Source organism: Suncus etruscus, chromosome 4, assembly GCF_024139225.1.
Source record: "Suncus etruscus isolate mSunEtr1 chromosome 4, mSunEtr1.pri.cur, whole genome shotgun sequence".
Lineage (NCBI taxonomy): Eukaryota > Metazoa > Chordata > Mammalia > Eulipotyphla > Soricidae > Suncus > Suncus etruscus.
In genome coordinates this window covers 68,826,699-68,833,054 of record NC_064851.1, presented here as the reverse complement: position 1 = coordinate 68,833,054, position 6,356 = coordinate 68,826,699, and the positions used below count along the sequence as shown (strand labels likewise).

Here is a 6,356-nt window from a genome sequence, read left to right as displayed (position 1 = left end):
GTGAGCTTCCTGAGGTGAGCTGGAACTTCCAGCTCTTTTCTCTTTTGTGTCTGAAAATTATTATTACAAGGGTGTCTTTCATTTTTCTTAAAACCCATAGATGAGTGAGACCATTTTGCGTTTTTCTCTCTCTCTCTGACTTATTTCACTCAGCATAATAGATTCCGTGTACATCCATGTATAGGAAAATTTCATGACTTCATCTCTCCTGACAGCTGCATAATATTCCATTGTGTATATGTACCACAGTTTCTTTAGCCATTCGTCTGTTGAAGGGCATCTTGGTTGTTTCCAGAGTCTTGCTATGGTAAATAGTGCTGCAATGAATATAGGTGTAAGGAAGGGGGTTTTGTATTGTATTTTTGTGTTCCTAGGGTATATTCCTAGGAGTGGTATAGCTGGATCGTATGGGAGCTCGATTTCCAGTTTTTGGAGGAATCTCCATATCGCTTTCCATAAAGGTTGAACTAGACGGCATTCCCACCAGCAGTGGATAAGAGTTCCTTTCTCTCCACATCCCCGCCAACACTGTTGATTCTCATTCTTTGTGATATGTGCCATTCTCTGGGGTGTGAGGTGGTATCTCATCGTTGTTTTGATTTGCATCTCCCTGATGATTAGTGATGTGGAACATTTTTTCATGTGTCTTTTGGCCATGTGTATTTCTTCTTTGTCAAAGTGTCTGTTCATTTCTTCTCCCCATTTTTTGATGGGGTTAGATGATTTTTTCTTGTAAAGTTCTGTCAGTGCCTTGTATATTTTGGAGATTAGCCCCTTATCTGATGGGTATTGGGTGAATAGTTTCTCCCACTCAGTGGGTGGCTCTTGTATCCTGGGCACTATTTCCTTTGAGGTGCAGAAGCTTCTCAGCTTAATATATTCCCATCTGTTAATCTCTGCTTTCACTTGCTTGGAGAGTGCAGTTTCCTCCTTGAAGATGCCTGTAATGTCCTGGAGTGTTTTGCCTATGTGCTGTTCTATATATCTTATGGTTTTGGGGCTGATATCGAGGTCTTTAATCCATTTGGATTTTACCTTCGTACATGATGTTAGCTGGGGGTCTAAATTCAATTTTTTGCAAGTGGCTAGCCAGTTGTGCCAACACCACTTGTTGAAGAGGCTTTCCCTGATCCATATAGGATTTCCTGCTCCTTTATCAAAAATTAGGTGGTTGTATGTCTGGGGAACATTTTCTGAATATTCAAGCCTATTCCACTGATATGAGGACCTATCCTTATTCCAATACCATGCTGTTTTGATAACTGTTGCTTTGTAGTACAGTTTAAAGTTGGGGAAAGTAATTCCTCCCATATTCTTTTTCCCAATGATTGCTTTAGCTATTCGAGGGTGTTTATTGTTCCAAATGAATTTCAAAAGTGTCTGATCCACTTCTTTGAAGAATGTCATGGGTATCTTTAGAGGGATGGCATTAAATCTGTATAATGCCTTGGGGAGTATTGCCATTTTGATGATGTTAATCCTGCCAATCCATGAGCAGGGTATGCGTTTCCATTTCCGTGTGTCCTCTCTTATTTCTTGCAGAAGAGTTTTATAGTTTTCTTTGTATAGGTCCTTCACATATTTAGTCAAGTTGATTCCAAGATATTTGAGTTTGTGTGGCACTATTGTGAATGGGGTTGTTTTCTTAATGTCCATTTCTTCCTTATTACTATTGGTGTATAGAAAGGCCATTGATTTTTGTGTGTTAATTTTGAAGCCTGCCACCTTGCTATATGAGTCTATTGTTTCTAGAAGCTTTTTGATAGAGTCTTTAGGGTTTTCTAAGTAGAGTATCATGTCATCTGCAAACAGTGAGAACTTGACTTCTTCCTTTCCTATCTGGATTCCCTTGATATCCTTTTCTTGCCTAATCACTATAGCAAGTACTTCCAGTGCTATGTTGAATAGGAGTGGTGAGAGAGGACAGCCTTGTCTTGTGCCAGAATTTAGAGGGAAGGCTTTCAGTTTTTCTCCATTGAGGATAATATTTGCCACTGGCTTGTGGTAGATGGCCTTCACTATATTGAGAAAGGTTCCCTCCATTCCCATCTTGCTGAGAGTTTTGATCAAGAATGGGTGTTGGACCTTATCAAATGCTTTTTCTGCATATATTGATATGATCATGTGGTTTTTATTTTTCTTGTTATTGATGTTGTGTATTATGTTGATAGATTTACGGATGTTAAACCAGCCTTGCATTCCTGGGATGAAACCTACTTGATCGTAGTGGATGATCTTTTTAACGAGGCATTGAATCCTATTTGCCAGGATTTTGTTGAGGATCTTTGCATCTGCATTCATCAGTGATATTGGTCTTTAATTTTCTTTTTTGGTAGCGTCTCTGTCTGGTTGAGGTATCAAGGTGATGTTGGCTTCATAAAAGCTATTTGGAATTGTTTCTGTTTGTTCAATTTCATGAAAGAATCTTGCCAAGATTGGCAGTAGTTCCTCTTGGAAAGTTTGATAGAATTCATTAGTGAATCCATCTGGACCTGGGCTTTTGTTTTTCGGCAGATATTTGATTACTGTTTTAATTTCATCAATGGTGATGGGGGTGTTTAGATATGCTACATCCTCTTCCTTCAACCGTGGAAGATTATAAGAGTCCAAGAATTTATCCATTTCTTCAAGGTTCTCATTTTTAGTGGCGTAGAGTTTTTCAAAGTAGTTTCTGATTACCCTTTGAATCTCTGTCATATCAGTAGTGATCTCTCCTTTTTCATTACTGATATGAGTTATCAAGTTTCTCTCTTTCTCTTTCTTTGTTAGGTTTGCCAGTGGTCTATCAATCTTGTTTATTTTTTCAAAGAACCAACTTCTGCTTTCGTTGATCTTTCGGATTGTTTTTTGAGTTTCCACTTTGTTGATTTCTGCTCTCAGCTTTGTTATTTCCTTCTGTCTTCCTATTCTTGGGTCCTTTTGTTGAGCATTTTCTAGTTCTATTAGCTGTGTCATTAAGCTACTCAGGTAAGCTCCTTCTTCCTTCCTGATGTGTGCTTGCAAAGCTATAAATTTTCCTCTCAGTACTGCTTTTGCTGTGTCCCATAAGTTCTGATAGTTTGTGTCTTTATTGTCATTTGTTTCCAGGAACCTTTTGATTTCCTCCTTGATTTCATCTCGGACCCACTGGTTATTGAGCATGAGGTTGTTTAACTTCCAGGTGTTAAAGTGTTTCTTCTGAGTCCCTTTGGAGTTCACAAATAATTTCAGAGCCTTGTGGTCAGCGAAGGTAGTCTGCAAAATTTCTATCCTCTTGATCTTATGGAGGTATGTTTTATGTGCCAGCATGTAGTCTATCCTGGAGAATGTCCCATGTACATTGGAGAAGAATGTGTACCCAGGTTTCTGGGGATGGAGTGTCCTGTATATATCCACTAGGCCTCTTTCTTCCATTTCTCTCCTCAGGTCTAGTATATTCTTGTTGGGTTTCAGTCTGGTTGACCTATCCAGTGTTGACAAAGCCGTGTTAAGGTCCCCCACAATTATTGTGTTGTTGTTGATATTATTTTTCAGATTTGTCAACAGTTGTATTAAATATTTTGCTGGCCCCTCATTCGGTGTATATATGTTTAGGAGAGTGAATTCTTCCTGCTCTACGTACCCCTTGATTAATATAAAATGTCCATCTTTGTCCCTTACAACCTTCCTGAGTATAAAGTTTGCATTATCTGATATTAGTATGGCCACTCCAGCTTTTTTATGGGTGTTGTTTGCTTGGATAATTTTTCTCCAGCCTTTTATTTTGAGTCTATGTTTGTTCTGACTATTCAGGTCCGTTTCTTGTAGGCAGCAGAAGGTTGGATTGAGTTTTTTGATCCATTTAGCCACTCTGTGTCTCTTAACTGGTACATTTAGTCCATTGACGTTGAGAGAAAGAATTGTCCTGGGATTTAACGCCATCTTTATTTCAAAATTTGGTGTGTCTTTTGGGTAGTCTTGTCTTAGATTAGGTCTTTCAGTTTTTCTCTTAAGACTGGTTTTGTGTCTGTGAAGTTTCTGAGCTGTTTTTTGTCTGTGAAGCCATGTATTCTTCCGTCAAACCGGAAAGTGAGTTTTTCTGGGTATAGTATTCTGGGTGAAGCATTCATTTCATTCAGTCTTGTCACAATATCCCACCACTGCTTTCTGGCATTGAGTGTTTCTGGTGACAGGTCTGCTGCAAATCTCAGGGAAGCTTGCTTGAATATGATTTCCCCTTTTGATCTTGCTGTTTTCAGAATTCTGTCTCTATCTGTGGGATTTGTCATTGTGACTAGGATGTGTCTTGGGGTGGTTTTTCTGGGGTCTCTTTTGGTTGGTACTCTTCGGGCATGCAGGATTTGATCACATATATTATTTAGCTCTGGAAGTTTCTCTTTAATGATGTTCTTGACCGTTGATTCTTCCTGGAAATTTTCTTCCTGGGTCTCTGGGACTCCAATGATTCTTAAGTTGTTTCTGTTGATCTTATCATAGATTTCTATTTTCATCTGTTCCCATTCTTTGACTAATTTCTCCATTGTCTGCTCATTTGCTTTAAGTTTTTTGTCCAATCTCTCCTGCTGTATGGAATTGTTATGTATCTCATCTTCCACAGCACCAAGTCTATTCTCAGCTTCTGATACCCTGTCCCAGAGCTTATCCATTTTGTCATTCACTTCGTTTACTGACTTTTTCAGTCCTGTTAGTTGACATGTTATTTCAGTTTGGAGTTTTGTGATTTCTGTCTTCATATTTTCTTGGTTCTTATTAGTGTTCTGTTCAACTCAATCCATGGTTTCTTGGAGTCCGTTGAGCATCTTCCATATTGCTAGTCTAAAGTCCTTATCTGAGAGGTTGATTAGTTGGTTGGTCATTATCTGGTCCTCAGAATTGTCATCTTCATTCTCTATGTCTGATGCTGGCCTGCGTTGTTTCCCCATTGTCACACTTGTATTGTGGGTTTTTCTACGTGTTGTGGTTGTATTCATTGTCTATATGATGCAGTCAGCACACTCCTATGGCTCCTCCCTTTCTGGATGGGCTGACTTGCCTCTAAGGGAGGGGAGTCCTCCGTGGATGAAGCCTCACACTGGGTCAAATCTTCGCACTCACTACTTTTGTGGTGAGAGCTTCATGTCATTAGCTGGACCTTCCAGACCTCCTCTCAATTTTTTTTGTGTTTGTTTTTGGGCCACACCTGGTGATGCTCAGGGGTTACTCCTGGCTATGCACTCAGAAATTGCTCCTGGCTTGGGGGACCATATGGGATGTCAGGGATCAAAACCAGGTCCATCCTGGGGTTGTGCTATTGCTCCAGTCCCAGATATATATGTAATTTTAAATCTCATTTGTAAATCATTTTGGAAAACCTTTATTTCCTGTAATTTCTAACGATCCATTTTTCTAAGAGCAGTGTAACCTGAGTCTAGAGAATCAAAGTTCCTTTTTCATAAAATTGTCTATACAAAACATTAGGTCATTTCTTTTTTTTTTCCTCAGGGGAGAGCGTGCACACAGTCCCCCACTACCATAAATTACGCAGTCGAGTTTCCCACATTTGGGGAAATCGCAGGGGTCAACACGCCCAGAGTGCAATGGGCGAGCCTCACCCTGGGGAATTGCCCCTGCCAGGTAAGTATACATTAGGTCATTTTTAATTTAGAGATATTCTAATAACAATACAGTTTGACCATATAATTTTGTTCTAACGCAGCCCTCAAACCTCCTGCACATTACTTTGTTTTGTTTTTAACTTTCCTGCATAAAACACTCATCTGCACTCCTTTTTCTAGTCTTCTCTTCTCTCTTCATCCTCTGAGGGTGGTCTTGCTGCTGTGCCTGCCATAGGCAGCCATGTGTACCCAGCTGAGAGCCCTGGAGGACCTTTGTTGGTTTGGTGCTCCAACCTCTCCTGAAGAAAGATTAGCTTCTCAAATTAACAGCCTAGAATCCAGTACTAAAGCCCTAAGAAAAAGCTATAAATTGCCTGCTGCCAATTTGGAACCAAATTGCTAAACATTCTTGCTCCTAGTGGGACCAAATTGCTCATTATGGTACTTATTAAAGACCTTTAAACCAGTCTTTCAGATGTTCACAATCTAGTACTATCAAGATTTTCACATTAATATTATCTTAAGACCAACATTAAGTTTGATGTAATAAAGTGACATGGCATTGAGTTACCAACAATATCATAAACTCAAAAAATTAACAATATTGTGTAAAATGGCCAGCTATAATAATTTGCAGAATTTTCCACCCAATTCTCCATTCTTAGAGTCATTGTAAGGCAGAGAAATTTTCTCCAGTAGAAAATTTAAAAGGATTCAAATTTTCTTTATATTTTCTAGCCATTAATGAAACAAAGACATTCTCTTTCCTTAGCCAAATCTCCC

At 39.2% G+C, this 6,356-nt stretch overlaps 1 pseudogene; it reads right to left on the bottom strand.

The window, feature by feature from the left end:
- Positions 1-5,457: 5,457 nt before the first annotated feature.
- On the bottom strand, positions 5,458-5,600 carry LOC126007857 (uncharacterized; annotated as a pseudogene).
- Positions 5,601-6,356: the final 756 nt, after the last annotated feature.